General features: G+C 45.3%; 1 pseudogene; it reads left to right on the top strand.

Annotated features, from left to right (window-relative positions):
* Positions 1 to 303: 303 nt before the first annotated feature.
* The window catches only part of LOC140198496 (uncharacterized), an 88,652-nt pseudogene continuing 65,953 nt past the window's right edge, over positions 304 to 23,002 (top strand).

Raw genomic sequence — 23,002 nt, forward strand, 5'->3', positions numbered from 1 at the left:
GAGAAGACAGGAGGTGGAGGGATGGAGCCAAGAGCTGGAAAGTTGATTGGCAAAAGGGGTACGAGGCTGGAGAAGTGAGAGGATCATGGGACGGGAGGCCTCGACATGAAGAAAGGAGGGGGGGAAAGCCCAGAGGATGGGCAAGGAGTTATAGTGAGAGGGACAGAGGGAGAAAAAAGAGAGAGAAAAAAAGGGAAAGAGAAAAATAAACAAAATAATAATTAAAAAAATAAAGGATGGGGTACTAAGGGAAGGTGGGACCTTAACAGAAGGTTGACATTACCAGCATTGTCCTCGGAGAATATGTTCCAAACACTGCCGACCACCAGCCATGTAAATCCGAGGATGAGTAACTTGGAACAAATATATAGTGTCCAGTTACTTTCGGCTGAAGAGTTCACCTTCCAGTCAGTGAAAATGTCAATTAGTGCTGCATGGCAAAAAGAAATCCATATGTCAGATTTAGTTCTCTCTGGGTAAATAATGACATGAAGCACCTTTGTCCTCAATGACAAGTGACTTGTGGCTTTCACATCACAAAAGTGTCACACTCCGATCAGAATAACTACTACCCACCCCTTCATGTTCATTGGCATTGCCATCGATGGGTTCATCACTGTCAATCAGCTGGGGATGGGAGGGAACCCAGTAGTTAGGAAATCTCCAGGATCAGACATGTAGTAACAAGTTCTCTTTGTAGTGTTGTGGAACACAACCAGAAATTGAAATAATACCAAAGGACAGAGACAAATTGAGCTAAGTCACAGATTGATTGAAAGCAGAAATAACCCATTCTCATACAGAGGGAATACAGTCAGAGAATTTGTTTGTCAGTTAGGATGCCTCATCCGTGCCTTGTTAGAAGATGAGGAGTTCATATAGAAACACAGAAACAAAAGTCTGCAATACCTTACAGGCCCTTCAGCCCACAATGTCGTGCCAACCGTACAATCTACTCTAGAATTTGCCTCGAGTTTCACTACCACATAGCCTTCTATTATTCTAAGCTCCACATATCTACCTAACAATGTCTAAAAATACCCTTATTGTATCCGCCTCTACCACCATCACTAGCAGTGTATTCCGTGCACCTGCCACTCTGTGTGAAAACCTTATCTCTGGTAACCCCCTTGTACCTACTTCCAAGCACCTTAAAACTATGCCCTCGCACGTTGGCTAATTCAGTCCTGGGAAGTAACCTCTGGCTATCCACATGAATCAATGCCTCTCATCATCTTATACAACTCTCTCAGGTCACCTCTCATCTCCCATCGCTCCAAAGTTTACGCAACCTATTCTTGTAAGGCATGATCTCCAATCCAAGCAACATCCTTGTAAATCTCCTCTGCGCCCTTTCTAGAGTACCTACATGTTTCCTGCAGTGAGGTGATCAGAATTGAACACGGTACTAAAAGTAGGGTCTCACTAAGGCCTTATACATCTGTAACATTACCTCACTGCTTTTGAACTCAGTCCCATGGTTGATGAAGGCCTTCTTAACAACATTGTCAACCTGTGCAGCAGCTTTGCATGTACAATTGTCACGGACCCCAAGATCTCGCTGATCCTCCAAACTGCCAAGAGTCCTATCATTAATATTGTATTCTGTCTTCAAATTTGACCTACCGGAATGAACCACTGGGTTGAACTCCATCAGTCACTTCTCAGCCCAGTTCTGCATCCTATCAATGTCACGCTCCACTCTGACAACCATTCAGACTATCCACAACACCCCCTACATTTGTGTTATCGACAAACTGACAAACTCACCCTCCCACTTCCTCATCAAGGTCATTTTTAAAAATCACAAAGAGGAGAGAGGAGGGGTCTCAGAACAGATCGCTGCAGAATATCACTGGTCCCCATCCTCCATGCAGGGTACAAACCATCGACAACCACCCTTTACCTTCTGTGGGCAAGCCAGTCCTGGATCCACTAAACAGGTCTCCTTGGATCCTTGCCTCATTACTTTCTCAATGAGCCTCGTACAGGGAACCTTATCAAAAGTCTTACTGAAAATCATGTACACTACATCCAACACTCCACCTTCATCGGTGTGTTTTGTTACATCCTCAAAGTATTCAATCAGGTTGGTAAGGCGTGACCTGCCCTTGACAAAGCCATGCTGACTACCCCTAATCTGATGCTCATAAGTCCTCCCTCTTAGGATCTTCTCCAACAACTTGCCAACCACTGATATAAGACTTGCTGGTCTATTATTTCCTGGGTTACCTCTACTCCCTTTCTTGAACAATCCTGGGGTACTTCTCCCATCCTTATTGATGATACAAAGATCATTGCCAGATGCTCAGCAATCTCCTCCCTCGCTTCCCACTGTAGCCTGCGGTACATCTCAACTTGAGTTAAACTGGGTAATGTTATGATGCCAGAGCTCACACTGAGAGAAGATCTTATAAAAACATGTAAAATTATGTAAGGGAAAGATAAAATAGAGGCAGGTAAGTTGTTTCCACCGCTAGGTGAGACTAGAACTAGAGGTTCAGGGCATTTGGGTTGGAGATGAGGAGGAACTGCTTTTCCCTGAGGGTGGTGAATCTGTGGATTTCTCTGCTGAATGAAGCAGTGGAGGCTACCTCAGTAAATGTATTTGAGACAAAGTTGGATAGATTTTTGCAAAGTAGGGAAATTAAGGTGATGGGGAAAAGGCAGGTTGGTGGAGATGGGCCAGATGGCGTTCTCGTGCTCCTATTTCTTATGTTCTCGCCATAAACTAAAATCTCACCTGAAAATTTGTTCTTCACCCATTGATGTCCTTTCAAATATTTTTACGGGTTTGAAATGGCAGAACACTTGTGCATGAGAATCTCAACATGTCAGCTTTGCTCTCTCTGTCCGGATATATAAGGAGTGACCAGATATTATCTTTGCAAGACCAACACTTCAGTTTTCGATCCTTGGAGATGAAGAAGTATATCCTCACAGCTGGAAATATATTTGTGTCTGAAATGAAGTTTTCTGTTGTAACTCAGTGAAATCCACTGGAACCAGGGTTCTGAGAACACAACAGCAATTGGTCGCTGGAGATCAGTTCTTCAACTGCATTGATTGTACAAGAGATTCAAACGTCTGACTTTCTGAATTGCCAGAGAATTGATCATAGTGAGATATCATTCTCCTTCTCTCAGTGTGGGAAGAGATTCACTCACAGGCTACCCGCAGACACGCCAGTGAGTTCACAGTGGGGAGAGGCCATTCACCTGCTCTGTGTGAGGGAGGGGAACCACTCAGTCATCCAATCTGAAGATACATCAGCAAATTCACACCATAGTGAGATGTTCCACCTGTTCTGACTGTGGGAAGCAATTCATTCTGTCGTCGTTGATAAAGATGTATCCAAATATTCAACAGTGAGAGGACGGTAACCTGCTTAGATGATGGGAAGGCATTCACACGTTCAACCACGCCACCGTGACATCAGCGAGTTCACACCAGGGAGAAGCCATTCACCTCCTCTGAATGTGGGAAAATGTTCTCTCAATCATCTCAGCTGAATGAACACCAGCAAGTTCACACTGAAAACATGCCGTTCACCTGCTCAGACTGTGGGAAGCGATTTTCTAGTTCATCCACACTACAGAGACACCAGCGAGTCCACACTGGGGAGAAGCCATTCACTTGCTCTGAATGTAGGAAAGGATTCACTCAGTCATCTAATCTGAAAGTACATCAGCGAGTTCACACTGGGGAGAGACCATTCACATGCTCTGAATGTGGGAAGGGATTCGCTGATTCATACTCCCTTGTGAATCACTGTCGAATTCACAGTGGGGAGAAGCCATTCACGCACTGAATGTGGGAAGGGATTCACTCAGTCATCTAATCTGAAAGTACATCAGCGAGTTCACACTGGGGAGAGGCCATTCACATGCTCTGAATATGGGAGGGGATTCACTCAGTCATCTCATCTGCAGGTACATCAGCGAATTCACACTGGGGTTAAACCGTTCACATGCTCTGAATGTGGGAAGGGATTCAGTGACTCATCCCACCTTGTGAAGCACTGCCGAATTCACACTGGGGAGAAGTCATTCACGTGCTCTGAATGTGGAAAGCGATTCACTCAGTCATCCCAACTTTTGGAACACTACCAAATTCACACTGGGAAGAGGCCATTCACTTGCTCTGAATGTGGGAAGGGATTTGCTCGGCCATCTCGACTGATTGAACATCAGAGAGTTCACACTGGGGAGAAGCCATTCAGCTGCGTTGAATGTGGGAAAAGATTCACAGAGTCAGACACCCTTGTGAAGCACTACCGAATTCACAGTGGGGAGAAGCAACTCACGTGCTCTGAATGTGGGAAAGGATTCACTCAGGCATCTCATTGAAGGTGCATCAGCGAATTAACACTGGGGAGAAACCGTTCACCTGCTCAGATCATGGGAAGGAATTCACTCAGTCATCAGACTTTAAAGTACATCAGCGAATTCACACCAGGGGACACCACTCACCTCTTCTAAATGTGGGAAAGGATTTGCTCAGACATCTCAATTGAATGAACGTCAGCAAGTTCACACTGAGGGAGAAACTGTTCACCTTCCTCAGACTGGGGGAAGGAATTCACTCCGACATAGAAAACCACAGAAACTATAGAAACTACAGCACAGAAACAGGCCTTTTGGCTCTTCTTGGCTGTGCCAAACTATTTTCTGCCTAGTCCCACTGACCTGCACACAGACCATATCCCTCCATACACCTCCCATCCATGTATCTGTCCAATTTATTCTTAAATGTTAAAAAAGAACCCGCATTTACCACCTCGTCTGGCAGCTCATTCCACACTCCCACCACTCTCTGTGTGAAGAGACTCCCCCTAATGTTCCCTTTAAACTTTTCCCCCTTCACCCTTAACCCATGTCCTCTGTTTTTTTTCTCCCCTTGCCTCAGTGGAAAAAGCCTGCTTGCATTCACTCTATCTATACCCATCATAATTTTATATACCTCTATCAAATCTCCCCTCATTCTTCTATGCTCCAGGGAATAAAGTCCTAACCTATTCAACCTTTCTCTGTAACTGAGTTTCTCAAGTCCCAGCAACATCCTTGTAAACCTTCTCTGCACTCTTTCAACCTTATTTATATCCTTCCTGTAATTTGGTGACCAAAACTGAACACAATACTCCAGATTCGGCCTCACCAATGCCTTATACAACCTCATCATAACATTCCAGCTCTTATACTCAACACTTTGAGTATCTCACATCTCACCTACCAACACACCAGGCTTTTTGCAGCAATGAGAGGACGTTGACTTGCTCAGACCGTGGGAAGGCATTCACACACATCCACGCTGCAGAGACAGTGGCGGGTTCATGCTGTGGTGAGGGTGATCACCAGCTATGAATGTGGGTTGGGTTGCAATGAGTCATTCATCCTTGTGTCACACTACTGAGCTTTGACCTATCGTTAATCGGAGAGATCAGAGGCTTGAGGGGACGTAATTCACTCTGGTTTGCCAATTGTGTATTACCAGCAGTGGTTCAGGGCAGATTTTTTTTTAGCTTTCAGCAGTAGCCAATCAGAATTCAGGATTGATTATCAAGTCGTGCAGGTGCAAGTGGAGCGGTCATTGTCGGAGCGGACAGGGTTGGAGCGGAGACTTCGAGGCTTTACCTCATTGAGGAGAGCAGTCAGAGAAGGCAAAATCATGATGGAACTAGAATTTTTATCTTAACATTTGCTCAGAACAGTAGAGATGCCAGGCAGGATAGTGGTAAGCTTCTCTTGTGGGACGTGGGAAAGCAGGAAACCCTCCTGCGTCCCTGATAACTGCACCTGTGAGAAGTGCATCCAACTGCAGCTCTGAACAATCCACATTAAGGAGTTGCAGCTGGAAATGAATGAACTCCAGATCATTTGGGAGGCTGAAGGGGTGATAGGAAGGACATATAGAGAGGTAGTTGCATCCAAGGTGTACGGCACAGGAAACTGGGTGACAGGAAGGGGAAAGGGGGAAACCAAGTGCTGTTTACCCCTGTGTCCATCCCCCTGAACAACACATATATCACTTTAGACACACTCATAGACGGTGGGATAACCTGGCAAAGGAAAGACACAGCAGTCGGTTCTCTAGCACTTAGTCTGGCTCTGAGACTGAGGAGGGAAGGGTGGAGAAGAGAGGAGCTATAATCGTAGGTGATTTGTTAGTTAAGGGAACTGACTGGATGTTCTGTGAGTGAGAATGAGATTCCAGGATGGTATGTAGCCTCCTGTGTGCTCCAGGTCTGGGACATCTCGGGTCAAGAGCTCAGCATTCCTAAGGAGGGGCAACAATGAAGGTCGTGGTCCATGCTGATAAAAATGATATGAGCTGGTAGAGTAGTGAGGTACTGCAAAGGGAGTTCAGAAGGTGAGGTGCTAAGTTAAAGGGCAGCTCGTCCACGAGTGTGATCACAGGACTGTGATCTGTGCCAATTGCCAGGAATCAGAAGATTATACAGTTTAACACGTGGCTAAGGAGTTGGTGCAGGAGGGAGGGTATAAGATTTTTGGATCATTTGAGCTGGTGAGGATTGCTGTGTGCAGAGGAGTGTGAGTGTGTTGGGGGAGAGAGCACATCGTTGATGGAGTGTGACTGGGCAGGCAGGTCTCTCTCTCACACACAAACACCTGCAGTGGAGTGGGAGGGAGGGGAGTGAGAAGGGAAAATGGGAATGAGGAGGATGTTAGGGCTCATTCACAAAGTCCCAGACAAACCCACCCCTCTCCCTCTGGAATTAGTCCCATTCCCTACCCCAGGCTGGTGGTGAACATTGAGTTGCCTTGTCAAGAAGAAAAGGAATTGTTTGATAACATCTGGTTAACACACTTTGATAATAAATTTATGTTGAACTTGAACATTGAAATGTATTGTTTGTGAAATATGTACTGATGAGAAACTGGGTCTCACTGAAGATCCAAGAGTGAAAAATGAACCGGTGTTCAGCCCCACTGCTCTATGCCAGACAAGAACCTGCCACCTGGGTCTGTCCCTTCTGTCTGTGCTTGACACATCTCTCTCTAAAGTTTCCTCTTTCTGTAGCTGTCCTTGTGTCTTTTATTTTTCTTCTCAACTCCATTCGCATGCCTTCTCCCCATGACCTTTGACGCCTTTACTGATCAATCTCGGTTTTAAATAAACCCAATGACTTGGCCTCTGAGCTGTCCGTGGCAATGAATTCCACAGGTCCCTCATCTCTCTAAATGCGTGCTCTCTGGTATAGAACATTGTGACCCGGAAGGTTAAAAATGGCAGCTGTCCACTCGATCTGTACCTCTCGTAATCTTATCGAACTCTATCAGGACCCCTGAGCCTCCTCCACTCCAGAGAAAACAGTCCGAGTTTGTCTGAACTCTCCTCACACAGTAGCTTGTGCTTCTAATCCAGACAACTTTCTGGTGAGCCTCTTCGTTGCTACCCTATACACCAGCAGCATAGCAGGCTTTAAGTAAGTAAACGGTGGGTTATTGATTAATAAGGATGTCAAAGGTGACGGGTAGAAGGCAGCAGTATGGACTTTAGAGGGACAATCCAATAGCTATGATTGAATGGTGGAGAAGACTTAATGGACGGAATGAGTATTTCAGTTCCTATGTCTTGTGGTATTGTGGTGAGATGGCGAAGCCGTGGGGAGTAAGGTGCCGCTGCAGGTAAGAGTGGGGGTCCAGGTAGGAGGTGGTGTTAAGCACCTTTTCACTATGTCTTATAACCAACAATTAGCTCAGAGCGTATCAATTATAAGAGCGTTTATTTTTACTTGCAGCAAGGGAAGGCTAGTACTGCACAAGAGCTGGTAACAGCTGTTGTCCAAAAAAACCACAAGCCAGTACCGTCACTCCTCTGGACACAAGTCCAAGGACAGGGTGTATTCTGTTTGTCTGCTGAATCAGAGTATTTGGCATTCTTCCAGTAACACAGCTGCAGGTCTGCACTCAAGTGCTCAGGTACCATCAGCATCATGTTGCACGAACATTATTAGCAAAGCACTCTGATGCAATACACGTTCCAGCTGGTTACAGACAGAAAAAAAAACATTTTGGTTGACAAGTGAATTACATTTCCACGGTGGTGGAGAAGCATTCTTACACCCCTCACCGTCTGTGAAAACCCTTCTGTCACTACACCACTCCCCATTTCTGTTAACACCTCCAATCCTTGCAGCCCTCACCATCCGTGAAAACCCTTCTAAAGCTACACCCATCACCATTCTATGAATCCAACTGACACCTACACACTTGCCATCTCTGTAAAACCCTCCACCATCCACCCTGGCAGATTCAGATCACAGCGGACCCGAGGAAGACACCGGCCGTGGTAGGGCTCACCAAACATTCACACGAGCTGACATTTTTTATAAACCTACCGATTTATACGGTTGTCTTGACTAAACTGCTTCCTGCTTTCCTATCTTTACCTCCCCAGCCCCAGCCCCAACTTTCTGCTTTTCACAAGGATTCCATTCATCTACCCCCCCCCCCCACCCCCCAGAACATATCCTTGCAAGCGCAGGAAGTTCTACGCGCTCCCATTTACTTCCTCCTTCAGTCCCATTCTGAATCACAATCAGCCCTTCCAGGTGAGGGAACACTTCACCTGCAAGACTGTCAATTTGATCTACTGTATCTGATGCTCTCAGTGAGGCCTCTTCTACATCAGTGAGACCCAATGCAGACCGAGAGTCCACTTTGACAAACACATTCGCTCAGTCCACAACAAACGGAATTTCCCATCAAAAATCTGCAGATGCTGGAAATCCAAGCAACGCACACAAACTCTTTACAATAATATCAAGTTCCCCAGCCCCGATCATCTTATTGTCACAGTGGATACTCAGTACATATTCATCTCTACCTCCCACCAGGAAAGCCACAGAGCTCTCCGTTTCCATCTGGACACCAGACCCAACGAGTTCTCTCCACCACCACTCTTCTGCTCTTTGTTTCGGTTGTTTTCTTTGTTTGAGCTGAGCTCTACTGTCACTTCTCTCTGTCATCTTGTGGTAAACTGGTGCGTGTTTCCCTTGGGGCTCTGGATTCAGAAGACAAAACTGGTGTTATAGTTCAGCACATCAGGTTGGAGTGTACTGTCACGCACCCGGTGACGGGTTAAAGAACCAGCACTTTGGAGTCCAGTATTGCTGTTAACTAAGGGTATTTATTAGTAACTACACAATACAGTAATATAAATGCAGATAAATCAAAAAGGTTAGCAATGATTATATATAAGTAAGTGTGGAAATATATGAAAACCAAGCTTCTTCAAATCTAGAGGTAAATAGTCTTACGATGATGAGTAAAGTTCAGTTCAGTTCGTGGTATTGAGTTGAGTAGTGATGGAGAGAGAGAGGGAGAGATTTGAGTCTTCAGGTGAGCTGACGCCGTCGATCTTCCCGTTGTCCTTCGAAATCCTTTTAAGTCACCAACTGTGACCAAAACAGAGGGGACTGTTCTTCAGTGATGGAATTATCAACCCAGGTGAGGATCGGACACACAAACAACTCCCCACCGGTCACTCCCTTTTCACACTGCGAAAGCCACCGATTGGTCCTCCAAAACCCACTTTTTCTGTGGGAACAACAAAGCTCATTCAGTGTCCAGTATCATGTGTCTGTCCATTTATAATCTGACCTTCTATTTATCTCACCGCTGAATACTAACTGTCACTCAAACAGCTCCTCCCTTCTCTGTCTCTAAGAACTTGGAAGCTGCTAAGTGTCTTTGCAAAAGTGTAAACAAACTGTGAGCAGTCTTCACCTCTCTCTCTCTTAAAAACAAGATGTGGGTGTTAAATAACACTCTCTCTCTCTCTCTCTCTCTCTTTCAAAAGCACAGTTCATAGGGGTAATTAAGGACAGTTCATAGGGGTATTTCAGGACCCTGTCATACCCCCTTCCTTCAAAAAAAAAATTTGACGAAGGCAAAATTTTTGTTTAAATGGAAATTTCAGAGTTTGAAACAATACATGTATAATCATTAGATGACAGAGCAAAAACGTGTACAATTTCCAACTTAACATCTGGATAAACAATCAGGTATAATGTCAGTACCTTTCACTTGTTTGATTCGTTGGGTCATATTCTTGCAATATCAGGCTCCAATTTAATAACCATCTATTCTTATCCTTCGTCTTAGTTAGAAATACCAAGGGATTGTGATCCGTGTAAACCACAAGTTGTCTCTGGGCATGACAAGCATAGACTTCAAAATGTTGTAAAGCCAGAATAAGTGCTAGCAATTCCTTTTCAATAATTTGGAATAATTTTTCTGATGCTCATTAAATTTCTTTGAGAAATAAGCTACTAGATGTTCAATGTCATTCACACCCTTCTGTAACAGCACTGCCTCAGCAGCTCCATCACTAGCGTCTGTTGCTATAGAAAATGGCTTGGAAAAATCAGGTGCCTTGAGCACAGGATGATAACACAGGATGGTTTTCAGGTGTTCAAATACCTCCTGGCAAAAGTCATTCCATACAAATTTTTTACTCTTCCCTAGGAGTTTTGTTAGGGGGAGAGTGATGTCAGCAAAGTTCTCACAAAACTTACGATAATACCCAAACATTTCCAAAAATCTGTTTAAAGCTTTCTTGCTCATTGGAACGGGAACCTCAGCAATAGCTTGAACTTTGGCCTGTACAGGAACCAGTTGGCCCTGGCCTACTACATAGCCAAGATACGTGACAGTGGCATGGCCAAACTCACTTTTAACGAGGTTCACAGTAAGATTTGCCTTGAACAGCCTTTTGAACAATTTTTCTACAGTCGCAATATGCTCTTCCCATGTGTCATTCCAGCCTACTAAATCATCGCTATAAGCCCCTGTGTTTTCTAACCCTCTAATCACAGAATTAACCATTCTTTGAAATGTCTCTGGAGCATTTCTCATCCTGAAGGGTAAAACCTTGTACTCATACGGTCCAGGTGGCGTCACAAATGCTGATATCTCTTTAGCCCTCTCTGTTAAAGGAACACGCCAATATCCTCTTAACAGGTCAATCTTTGTAAGGTATTTAGACTTCCCCACTTTATCAATACAGTTATCCACTCTCTTTCCTTTTTCCTTCTTGTTTCCAATTTCTTGTTCAACCATTTTATTTTCCTCTAAATTCATTCTATAAAGATGCTCTCTGATGGGCTGGGATAAATTTACAATGATGTCATGCACTGCAGATGCACACTGTCTTAGAATGTCAGGAAATAAATCTTTATGTTTGCTAATTAATTCTTCCAATTGTTTTTGCAGTGTAGGTTCCAATTGATGGACCTTCTCAGTAATATTTTTCAAAACAATGGAATTCTTAAATCTTGTTGATACTAGATTCAGTGGGTTAAAATAATTTTTCATTTCATTTTCAGCCTCCACGGCTCCATTTGTTTTCATAACAGTACCCACAGGTGCCATCCTATCAAACAAGTGTTTTTTTTAATTTGAACATTCTGAAAACTTTCCTTTGCAAGGTCACAAACCTCATTAAATCTTTTCCAGAATTATAAAACATACACTTTTGGGTTAGACCATTGCTCCTGGAGCAAGGTCAAAGGTCATTTTAGCCTGTGACAGAACACAGGTTCAAACACACTATCCTCCAATGATTTTTGAATCGTATCTCCAACAGCAAATAAGAGTAGGGGATCCCCTCATCATAGTGTTTCCCATTTTTCACATAATATGTTTTAATTATGGTCTTAAGAGTGAAGTTGAACCGTTCCAAGGCTACCTCGGACTCTGTGTGATATGCAGATGACACAATGTGCTTAGCTCCCAGTTCTCCAACTATCCACTGGATTGTTCTCGAAGTAAGGTTACTACCCTGGTCAAATTGGATACCCTTGAGCAGACCTATCAGTGCGCAAAACGTACTGAATGCTTTTACCACAGACTTGGCCTTGGTGTTTCCAGGGGGCACGGCTTCAGGGAACCTAGATACAGCACACATAATTGTTAACAAATACTGATGACCAGCTGCAGTCTTCAGCAATGGGCCTACACAATCCACTATGACCTGAGAAAAAGGTTCACCAAAAGCAGGTATCGGTTTAAGTAGTGTTACTTGAATAAACGGATTAAGTTTCACCTCAACCTGGCAGGTATGGCAAGTCCTCCAAAAATTCACAACATCCTCTCTTAAATTCGGCCTGTAGAACATACAGGGTGAATGGTAAGGCACTGAGGAGTGCAGTTGAACAGCAGGATCTGGGAATACAGATACAAAATTCCCTAAAAGTGGCATCACAGGTAGATAGAGTAGTAACGAGAGCTTTTGGTACATTGGCCTTTATTAATCAAAATATTGAGTATAAGAGCTGGAATGTTATGATGACGTTGTATCAGGCATTGGTGAGGCCGAATCTGGAGTATTCTGTTCAGTTTTGGTCACCAAATTACAGGAAGGATATTAATAAGGTTGAAAGAGTGCAGAGAAGGTTTCCAAAGATGTTGCCGGGACTTGAGAAACTCAGTTACAGAGAAAGGTTGAGTAGGTTAGGACTTTATTCCCTGGAGCGTAGAAGAATGAGGGGAGATTTGATACAAGTATATAAAATTATGATGGGTATAGAACATAGAACACAGATTAGTACAGCACATTACAGCCCCTTCGGCCCGCAATATTGTGCCGACCTTCAAACCCTCCCTCCCATATAACACCCCACCTTAAATTACTCCATATACATGTCTAGTAGTCTCTTAAACTTTACGAGTGTATCTGCCTTCACCACTGACTCAGGCAGTACATTCCATGCACCAACCACTCTCTGAGTAAAAAACCTTCCTCTAATATCCCCTTGAACTTCCCACCCCTCACCTTAAAGCCATGTTCTCTTATATTGAGCAGTGGTGCCCTGGGGAAGAGGCGCTGGCTATCCACTCTATCTATTCCTCTTATTATCTTGTACACCTCTATCATGTCTCCTATCATCCCTTATACCATGTATTATGCTTCTCTTTTCTCAAAGCCTCTCTATATGTTCGATAGAACACAGAACATAGAACATAGAATAGAACAGCACAGTACAGGCCCTTCAGCTAAGAATGGTGTGCCGACCCTCAAACCCTGCCTCCCATATAACCCCCCCCACCTTAAATTCCTCCATATACCTGTCTAGTAGTCTCTTAAACTTCACGAGTGTATCTGCCTCCACCACTGACTCGGGCAGTGCATTCCACGCACCAACCACTCTCTGAGTAAAAAACCTTCCTTTAATATCTCCCTTGAACTTCCCACCCCTTGCCTTAAAGCCATGTCCTCTTGTATTGAGCAGTGGTGCCCTTGGGAAGAGGCGCTGGCTATCCACTCTGTGTATTCCTCTTAATATCTTGTACACCTCTGTCATGTCTCCTCTCATCCTCCTTCTCTCCAAAGAGTAAAGCCGGAGCTCCCTTGAACTCTGATCATAATGCATACACTCTAAACCAGGCAGAATCCTGGCAAATCTCCTCTGTACCATTTCCAATGCTTCCACATCCTTCCTATAGTGAGGCGACCAGAACTGGACACAGTACTCCGATTGTAGCCTAACCAGAGAATTTTATAGAGCTGCATCATTACATCGCGACTGTTAAACTCTGCCCCTCAACTTATGAAAGTTAACGCCCCATAAGCTTTCTTAACTACCCTATCTACCTGTGAGGCAACTTTCAGAGATCTGTGGACATGTACCCCGAGATCCCTCTGCTCCTCCACACTATCAAGTATCCTGACATTTACTTTGTACCCTGCCTTGGAGATTGTCCTTCCAAAGTGTACCACCTCGCACTTCACCAGGTTGAACTCCATCTGCCACTTCTCAGCCCACTTCTGTATCCTATCGATGTCTCTCTGCAATCTTCGATAATACTCTACACTATCTACAACACCACCAACCTTTGTGTCATTGGCAAACTTGCCAATTCACCCCTCTACCCCCACATCTAGGTCGTTGATAAAAATCACGAAAAGTAGTGGTCCCAAAACAGATCCTTGTGGAACACCACTAGTCACAATCCTCCATTCTGAATGTACTCCCTCCACCACGACCCTCTGCCTTCTGTGGGCAAACCAACTCTGAATCCACCCGGCCAAACTTCCCTGAATCCCAAGCCTTCTGACTTTCTGAATAAGCCTACCATGTGGAACCTTGTCAAATGCCCTACTGAAATCCAAGTAGATCACATCCACTGCACTAGTCTCATCTATATGCCTGGTCACCTCCTCAAAGAACTCTATCAGGCTTATTAGACATGATCTGCCCTTCACAAAGCCATGCTGACTGTCCCTGATCAGACCGTGATTCTCTAAATGCCCAGAGATCCTATCACTAAGAATCCTTTCCAACAGCTTTCCCACCACAGGTGCAAGGCTCACTGGTCTATAATTACCCGGACTATCCCTACTACCTTTTTTGAACAAGGGGACAACATTCGCTTTCCTCCAATCCTCCGGTACTATTCCCGTGGACAACGAGGACATAAAGATCCTAGCCAGAGGCTCAGCAATCACTTCCATCGCCTCATGGGGCAGCCTGGGGAATATTCCGTCAGGCCCCGGGGACTTATCGGTCTTAAGGTATTTTAACAACTCCAAAACCGCCTCTCCCTTAATATCAACATGCTCCAGAACATCAACCTCACTCATATTGTCCTCACCATCATCAAGTTCCCACTCATTGGTGAAAACGGAAAGAAGTATTCACTGAGGACCTCGCTCACTTCCACAGCCTCTGGGCACATCTTCCCACCTTTATCTCTAACCGGTCCTATCTTCACTCCTGTCATCTTTTTGTTCTTCACATAATTGAAGAATGCCTTGGGGTTTTCCTTTACCCTACTCGCCAAGGCCTTCTCATGCCCCCTTCTTGCTCTTCTCAGCCCCTTCTTAAGACCCTTTCTTGCTTCCCTATATTCCTAAATAGACCCATCTGATCCTTGATTCCTAAACCTCCTGTATGCTGCCTTCTTCCACCTGACTAGATTTTCCACCTCACTTGTCACCCATGGTTCCTTCACCTTACCATTTTTTATCTTCCTCACCGGGACAAATTTATCCCTAACATACTGCAAGAGATCTCTAAACATCGACCACATGTCCATAGTATATTTCCCTGCAAAAACATCATCCCAATTCACAGCCGCAAGTTCTCGCCTTATAGCTTCATAATTTGCCCTTCCTCAATTAAAAATTTTCTTGTTTTCTCTGATTCTATCCTTTTCCATGATAATGCTAAAGGCCAGGGAGCGGTGGTAGATCTGGCTTTAACCCATGCACTTCTTTCACTGGTCTATCACTCCGGGTCCCATCCCCCTTGCAAATTAGTTTAAACCCTCCCAAACCATGCTAGCAAACCTACCTGCAAGGATATTGTTCCCCCTCGAGTTCAGGTACAACCCATCCAATCTGTACAGGTCCCACCTTCCCCAGAAGAGATTCCAATGATCCAAACATCTAAAACCCTGCTCCCTGCACCAAATCCTCAGCCACGCATTCAACTGCCATCTCCTCCAATTCTTACCATCACTGTCACGTAGCACTGGCAGCAATCCTGAGAACGCCACCGTTGAGGTCCTGTTCTTCAGCCTTCTGCCTAGTTCCCGAAACTCACACTTCAGCACCTCATCCCTCTTCCTGCCTATGTCGTTGGTACCAACATGTATCACGACTTCTGGCTGCTTTCCCTCTCGTACTAGGATGTCGTGCACCCGGTCAGAGACATCCCGGACCCTGGCACCTGGGAGGCAACAAACCATGCGGGTGTCCTTCTCACATCCACAAAATCTCCTGTCTGCTCCACTGACTATAGAGTCTCCAATGACGACAGCTCTCCTCTTCTCCGTCCCACGCTTCTGCACCACCGGGTCAGACTCAGTGCCGGAGGCCCTGCCACGGTGGCTCACACCTGGTCGGTCGTCCCCGCCAACAGTATCCAGGCCGGTAAACTTATTATTCAGGGGAATGACTACAGGGGTGCTCCGCACTACCTGTCTGCTCACCTTCACTTTCCCCCCTCTGACTGTCACCAAACGACCTGCTTCCGACAGCCTAGGTGTGACTGCCTCCCTGTAGCTCTCAGCTCTGACTGCCTCATTCTCCCTTATGAGTCGAAGGTCATCCAGCTGCTGCTCCAGATTCCTTACACGGTCTTCCAGATCGCCCAGCCGTATGCACTTCTGGCAAATGTGACTCTATGGGAGAGGGGCTTTCCCCCAAGACTGCCACATCTCACATGAGAGGCACATCACCATCTCAAGAGGCATTGTAAAGACTAACTGCGAGCAAGCTCGTCCTCCGCCTTTTCTCGTCGAAGCCTCTCGAGTCAAAGCCTCAAAGCTCCACTCCTTCACTGGCTCACTCACTCACTGGCTGCTTTCCACAGCTGGAGACAGCTGAAGAGACTACACCAAGGGAAGACTGCTGGACCGGACGGTATCAGCCCCAGGGTACTGAAGGCCTGTACGAGCCACCTGCCTGGTATTTTGTAGCACCTTTACAATCTGAGTCTGAGTCAGGAAAAGATACCGGTGCTGTGGAAGACTTCTTGCTTGGTTTCTCTATCCAAGAAGGCGACTCAATCGAGTCTTTATGGCTACATACCAATTGCCCTAACATCTCATGCGATGAAGGTTCTGGAGTGGCTGGTGTTGGGCCGCATTTGAGATCTTCATTGGACCCTCTGCAGTTTGCCAAGCAGCCTCTTGTGGGAGTAGATGATGCCATCGTCTATCTGTCGCAGCGAGCTCACTCTTACCTGGATGATGTTGCTGGCATTGTGAGCATCACACTGTTTGATTTCTCTAGCGCCTTCAATACAATTCAGCCACTTATTTTGAGCACGAATCTGCAAAGGATGGGCGTAGAACACTGCACTATCTCCTGGATTACTGACTACCTGACAAATAGACTCCAGTTTGTACCCCAGGTAGTTCTCTGCCTGAGCTGGAGGTGAGCGGTACTGGAGTCACACAAGGGACTGTCCTGTCTCCGTTTCTGTTCACACTGTACGCCTCAGACTTTCAGTGCGACTCTGCAAATATATGTGTGTGTGTGTGTGTGTGTGTGTGTGTGTGTGTGTGTGTGTGTGTGTGTGAATATAATTCCCAAACTCGTTCAAGCTCGGGTGGTAAGATTTAAAGTCTTACGATGGTAATGTAAGGAAGTTCAGTGCAATTCATGGAGTTGGTGGGGGAGAGAGAGGTGTTTGTAAGCCGAGGTGAAATCCACAACAGGAAAAGAACGAATTAACAGTCTTCCATCTTCCGTCGTCAGACTCCGAATCCACTCTCAAGAAATAGCCAAAAGTAGCTTCTCACATAGGGGACCGTCTTCAAGGCAAAACTATCACCCAGGCAAGGATAGTGTGGCTGGGGTGAAAATAAATGATGTTAAAAGTTCAAGCAAATCCACTAATAGAAAGGTTGTGAGTGGTGGTAAAAGTCTTCTGAGGTGTATATATTTCAATGCTAGGAGTATTGCGGGGAAGGCGGATGAGTTGAGGGCGTGGATTGACACGTGGAATTATGACATTGTAGCAATTAGTGAAACTTGGCTACAGGAGGGGCAGGACTGGCAGCTTAATATTCCAGGGTTCCGATGTTTCAGATGTGATCGAGGCAGAGGAATGAAAGGTGGGGGAAAATATTACAGCAGTGCTCAGGCAGGATAGATTAGAGGGCTTGTCTACTGAGACCTTGTGGGTGGAGCTGAGAAATAGGAAAGGTATGGCCACATTGTATTACAGACCACCCAATAGTCAAAGAAAATTGGAAGTGCAAATCTGCAGAGAGATAGCAGGCAACTGCAGGAAACATAAAGTTGTGCTGGTAGGGGATTTCAATTTTTCATATATTGATTGGGTCTCCCATACTGTTAGGGGTCTAGATGGTTTAGAGTTTGTAAAATGTGTTCAGGAAAGTTTTCTAAATCAATATATAGAGGGACCAACTAGAGGGGATGCAATATTGGATCTCCTGTTAGGAAACGAGTTAGGACAAGTGACAGAAGTCTGTGTAGGGGAGCACTTTGGTTCCAGTGATCATAACACCATTAGTTTCAACTTGATCATGGACAAGGATAGATCTGGTCCTAGGGTTGAGGTTCTTAACTGGAAGAAGGCCAAATTTGAAGAAATGAGAAAGGATCTAAAAAGCGTGGATTGGGACAGGTTGTTCTCTGGCATAGATATGATCAGTAGGTGGGAAGCCTTCAAAGGGGAAATTTTGAGAGTGCAGAGTTTGTATGTTCCTGTCAGGATTAAAGGCAAGGTGAATAGGAATAAGGAACCTTAGTTCTCAAGGGATATTGCAACTCTGATAAAGAAGAAGAGGGAGTTGTATGACGTGTATAGGAAGCAGGGAGTAAATAAGGTGCTTGAGGAGTATAAGAAGTGCAAGAAAATACTTAAGAAAGAAATCAGGAGGGCCAAAAGAAGACATGAGGTTGCCTTGGCAGTCAAAGTGAAGGATAATCCAAAGAGCTTTTACAGGTATATTAAGAGCAAAAGGATTGTAAGGGATAAAATTGGTCCTCTTGAAGATCAGAGTGGTCGGCTATGTGCAGAACCAAAAGAAATGGGGGAGATCTTAAATAGTTTTTTTGCGTCTGTGTTTACTCAGGAAACTGGCATGAAGTCTATGGAATTAAGGGAAACAAGTAGTGAGATCATGGAAACTGTACAGATAGAAAAGGAGGAGGTCCTTGCTGTCTTGAGGAAAATTAAAGTGGATAAATCCCCGGGACCTGACAGGGTGTTCTCTCGGACCTTGAAGGAGACTAGTGTTGAAATTGCAGGGTCCCTGCCTGAAATATTTAAAATTTTGCTGTGTACAAGTGAGGTGCCGGAGGATTGGAGAGTGGCTCATGTTGTTCCGTTGTTTAAAAAAGGATCGAAAAGTAATCCGGGAAATTATAGGCCAGTAAGTTTAACGTCGGTAGTAGGTAAGTTATTGGAGGGAGTACTAAGAGACAGAATCTACAAGCATTTGGATAGACAGGGACTTATTAGGGAGAGTCAACATGGCTTTGTGCGTGGTAGGTCATGTTTGACCAATCTATTGGAGCTTTTCGAGGAGGTTGCCAGGAAAGTGGATGAAGGGAAGGCAGTGGATATTGTCTACATGGACTTCAGTAAGGCCTTTGACAAGGTCCCGCATGGGAGGTTAGTTAGGAAAATTCAGTCGCTAGGTATACATGGAGAGGTGGTAAATTGGATTAGACATTGGCTCGATGGAAGAAGCCAGAGAGTGGTGGTAGAGAATTGCTTCTCTGAGTGGAAGCCTGTGACTAGTGGTGTGCCACAGGGATCAGTGCTGGGTCCATTGTTATTTGTCATCTATATCAATGATCTGGATGATAATGTGGTAAATTGGATCAGCAAGTTTGCTGATGATACAAAGATTGGAGGTGTAGTAGACAGTGAGGAATGTTTTCAAAGCCTGCAGAGGGACTTGGACCAGCTGGAAAAATGGGCTAAAAAATGGCAGATGGAGTTTAATACTGACAAGTGTGAGGTATTGCACGTTTGAAGGATAAACCAAGGTAGAACGTACAGGGTTAATGGTAAGGCACTGAGGAGTGCAGTGGAACAGAGGGATCTGGGAACACAGATACAAAATTCCCTAAAAGTGGCGTCACAGGTAGATAGGGTCATAAAGTGAGCTTTTGGTACATTGGCCTTTATTAATCAAAAGTATTGAGTATAAGAGCTGGAATGTTATGATGAGGTTGTATAAGGCATTGGTGAGGCCAAATCTGGAGTATTGTGTTCAGTTTTGGTCACCAAATTACAGGAAGGATATAAATAAGGTTGAAAGCGTGCAGAGAAGGTTTACAAGGATGTTGCCGGGACTTGAGAAACTCAGTTACAGAGAAAGGTTGAATAGGTTAGGACTTTATTCCCTGGATCGTAGAAGAATGAGGGGAGATTTGATAGGGGTATATAAAATTATGATGGGTATTGATAGAGAGAATGCAAGCAGGCTTTTTCCACTGAGGGAAGGGGAGAAAAAAACAGAGGACATGGGTTAAGGGTGAGGGGGGAAAAGTTTAAAGGGAACATTAGTGGGGGCTTCTTCACACAGAGATGGTGGGAGTATGGAATGAGCTGCCAGCCGAGGTGGTAAATGCGGGTTCTTTTTTAACATTTAAGAATAAATTGGACAGATACATGGATGGGAGGTGTATGGAGGGATATGGTCCGTGTGCAGGTCAGTGGGACTAGGCAGAAAATGGTTCGGCACAGCCAAGAAGAGCCAAATGGACTGTTTCTGTGCTGTAGTTTCTATGGTTTCTTTGGTTTCTAACACAAGTAGCCTCCACAGGGTCAGCCCTTCTACACACCGTGATAGCCACTGATCGATCCTCAACCCACCCTGGTGGGCACTCAACAGTTCCACCCAGTGACTCTTCTGTCACTGGCTTCCTTTCGTTGACCGGTCGCCTTAACCGGTGTTCCACTCTGTGTCTCCGCGAGAGAGTCATCTGACCTTGCTTAAATAAACACACTGTGAAGCAACTGTAAACATCGAACTGTCCATCACATAACCCCACCTCTCTCTCACCATCGCAATCCACAAGCAAGCGGCAGTACTGTAGTCAGTTTATCTCTTTCTCTCCCTTTTAAAGGCACAGAACACGTCCGTCACAGCTGCTTTATGTTAGTGTCACAAGGATCGTCACAGAATAAGCGTATACATCAGTTCATCGTTGTGCGACAGGAGGACACACATCATAGTACAATAGTATCTGTTTTATTATTGAAAATTAATTAATTATTATTCATTCTATATTTGATTTTTACTTAAATCTGCACACTTCTTGGTGTGTTTTTAAATTATGCTGCCGTAATGATAGAAATTCCAACTCGGGATTAAATGCCCATGCGTAGAGGTCTGAGCGAATTCCGGATATCGCGCATGCGCTCAATAGATGAGAGGCGCTCGAGGATTGGCCGCAGGTAAGAGGGAGTTCCGGGTGGGTCTTTAATTATTGGTGTTTGAACTGAGATTGAACAACAATGACTGTGCGCCCCGGCCACACCACTCCTACAACTCTGGACAGTTCACGGTCCTTTCCCTCTTTTTCAGCCCCAGAGTTTTCGGTTGATGACCGTTGGTGTCGCCGCCATTTCTGCGACGCATGCGCAGCGCTGGATCCTTGGATGGCGGATAGATCGGTTTTTTGTTGGTGTGCGCTTCCGGGTAACCGGTTTCAGTACGCTGGATGAACTCAGCAGGTCGGGCAGCACCAGTTAGAAACGATGAGTCGATGTTTCGGGCTGGAACCCTTCGTCAGGACTGAAGAATGAAAGATGGGGAAGGATTTGAAGTATGCTTGTAGTTTCAGTTGAAAAACCAGTAATTTGAAAGACAGAGGGTTGGGGGAGGGGAAGCATTGACGTCATAGCCCTGAAAACAAAGGGTAGCAGAAGAAGAAGAAGAAAGAGGCGGAATGATGAGGGAGCTGGGGGGGATGGTAGAGTGGATAGGGGAGAACCAGTGGATGTGGTATATTTGGATTTTCAGAAGGCTTTTGACAAGGTCCCACACAGGAGATTAGTGTGCAAACTTAAAGCACACGGTATTGGGGGTAAGGTATTGGTGTGGGTGGAGAGTTGGTTAGCAGACAGGAAGCAAAGAGTGGGAATAAATGGGACCTTTTCAGAATGGCAGGCAGTGACTAGTGGGGTACCGCAAGGCTCAGTGCTGGGACCCCAGTTGTTTACAATATATATTAATGACTTGGATGAGGGAATTAAATGCAGCATCTCCAAGTTTGTGGATGACACGAAGCTGGGTGGCAGTGTTAGCTGTGAGGAGGATGCTAAGAGGATGCAGGGTGACTTGGATAGGTTGGGTGAGTGGGCAAATTCATGGCAGATGCAACTTAATGTGGATAAATGTGAAGTTATCCACTTTGGTGGCAAAAATAGAAAAACAGATTATTATCTGAATGGTGGCCGATTAGGAAAAGGGGAGGTGCAATGAGACCTGGGTGTCATTATATACCAGTCATTGAAAGTGGGCATGCAGGTACAGAAGGCGGTGAAAAAGACGAATGGTATGCTGGCATTTATAGTGAGAGGATTTGAGTACAGGAGCAGGGGGGTACTACTGCAGTTGTACAAGGCCTTGGTGAGACCACACCTGGAGTATTGTGTGCATTTTTGGTCCCCTAATCTGAGGAAAGACATCCTTGCCATAGAGGGAGTACAGAGAAGGTTCACCAGATTGATTCCTGGGATGGCAGGACTTTCATATGAAGAAAGACTGGATGAACTGGGCTTGTACTCGTTGGAATTTAGAAGATTGAGGGGGGATCTGATTGAAACGTATAAGATCCTAAAGGGATTGGACAGGCTAGATGCAGGAAGATTGTTTCCGATGTTGGGGAAGTCCAGAACAAGGGGTCACAGTTTGAGGATAGAGGGGAAGCCTTTTAGGACCGAGATTAGGAAAAACTTCTTCACGCAGAGGGTGGTGAATCTGTGGAATTCTCTGCCACAGGAAACAGTTGAGGCCAGTTCATTGGCTATATTTAAGAGGGAGTTAGATATGGCCCTTGTGGCTACGGGGGTCAGGGGGTATGGAGGGAAGGCTGGGGCGGTGTTCTGAGTTGGATGATCAGCCATGATCATAATAAATGGCGGTGCAGGCTCGATGGGCCGAATGGCCTACTCCTGCACCTCTTTTCTATGTTTCTATGTTTCTATGAAATAGGGATAGAGGAAGAGAGGGGGAGGGAATTGCCAGAAGTTGGAGAATTCTATGTTCCTACCAAGGGGCTGGAGATTATCTAGACGGTATATGAGGAGTTGCTCCTCCAACCTGAGTTTAGCCTCATCATGGCAGTAGAGGAGGCCATGTATGGACATATCTGAATGGGAATGGGAAGCAGAGTTGAAGTGGTTGGCTACCGGGTTATCCTGTCTGTTGTGGCGGACAGAGTGGAGGTGCTCAACGAAGCGGTCCCCCAATCTGCGTCGGGTTTCACCGATGTAGAGGAGGCCGCACCGGGAGCACCGGATGCAGTAGATGAC

Source organism: Mobula birostris, chromosome 5 (assembly GCF_030028105.1).
Source record: "Mobula birostris isolate sMobBir1 chromosome 5, sMobBir1.hap1, whole genome shotgun sequence".
Taxonomy (NCBI): domain Eukaryota; kingdom Metazoa; phylum Chordata; class Chondrichthyes; order Myliobatiformes; family Myliobatidae; genus Mobula; species Mobula birostris.